We start from the raw sequence: 1093 nt of genomic DNA, 5'->3' as shown, positions 1-1093 counted from the left end.
CAGACCTGGAAAGGGAATATCTTGCCAAGTACCTGATAATGGCCTTTAGCATATAACAGCTAACAAGACCACAAAAGCTTCAAACCTATAAAGAAATTAATTTCTCCAAAAATCTAATCAGCTGGTAATTTAATGCTTCTCCAGACAGACAAACACTCAGATATTAGTAGATAACTCAGTCCCATACTGTCTGAGCTCCTGACTGAAAAACTATGAGCTGATAAATGGATGCTGTTTAAGGTCATTAAGCTTGTCATAATTTGTTACACAGCACTTGAAAACAAATACATCATAACTTTCCTCCACATGATTGCTTTTGCTCCCAGAGAGTCAAAGAAAACTTTCAAGGTAGACAAAAGCAAAATGAAAACAGTATGGGATTTGAATTATTCACATTTTGATTTGATGGAAAAGGCTGAAATATTTTCTTGGAAAATGCTTGAAATTACTCTGCTTTTTTTAACAAGTGAAATATTCAAAATGTGTTTATAGTTTTTATATTAGTGCTAATACATCCTTCACAGCATAATTTTATATCTAAAGCTTGGTGGGAAGATAAAGGAGCAACAGAACTGAGTAAAAAAGAGTGAGAATGAAGAATGAGAGGGATGAACAAAGAGAGAAAAATACTATAAAAGGAATATCGACAATGTGGAAATAGCCAAATGAAAGCAACACAAATGCAAAAAGTCTGTTTTCTTCAACCATTCAGTAAGCTTTGTCTCACAATAGTAACAAGTCAGCTTTCCTTCAGTCATCCAGCAAGAAGAACCTTTAAATCTGGCTCTGTCTCCAGGACTCCATCAGGCTCCTGCAGTCTCTCCACGGTCTTGCTAGTTTTCCCTCTTTCTTTGGCTAGAAAAACCATTTTCAAAGTCTTTTTTAAATTTTTTTTTATTATTAATTTGAACGAAAATTTACAGAGATTTTGGATTTCCATTCATTCATTATTGCAAGTTTCTCCTCTCCCAACCCTCCCCTCCAGTACACTCCCCTCTTGTAAAAGTAAAAGAAAAATTCTTTCATTATTTTACAATCCCTCCCCCCAGGGGCACTACACTGTGCAGCCTTCACTCTGGACTCCTGTCATGAC

Source organism: Elephantulus edwardii, unplaced genomic scaffold (genome assembly GCF_000299155.1).
Source record: "Elephantulus edwardii isolate Elephantulus edwardi_28Jun2011 unplaced genomic scaffold, EleEdw1.0 scaffold00235, whole genome shotgun sequence".
NCBI classification, from domain to species: Eukaryota; Metazoa; Chordata; class Mammalia; order Macroscelidea; family Macroscelididae; genus Elephantulus; species Elephantulus edwardii.
Note: the sequence above shows the minus strand (reverse complement) of the source record.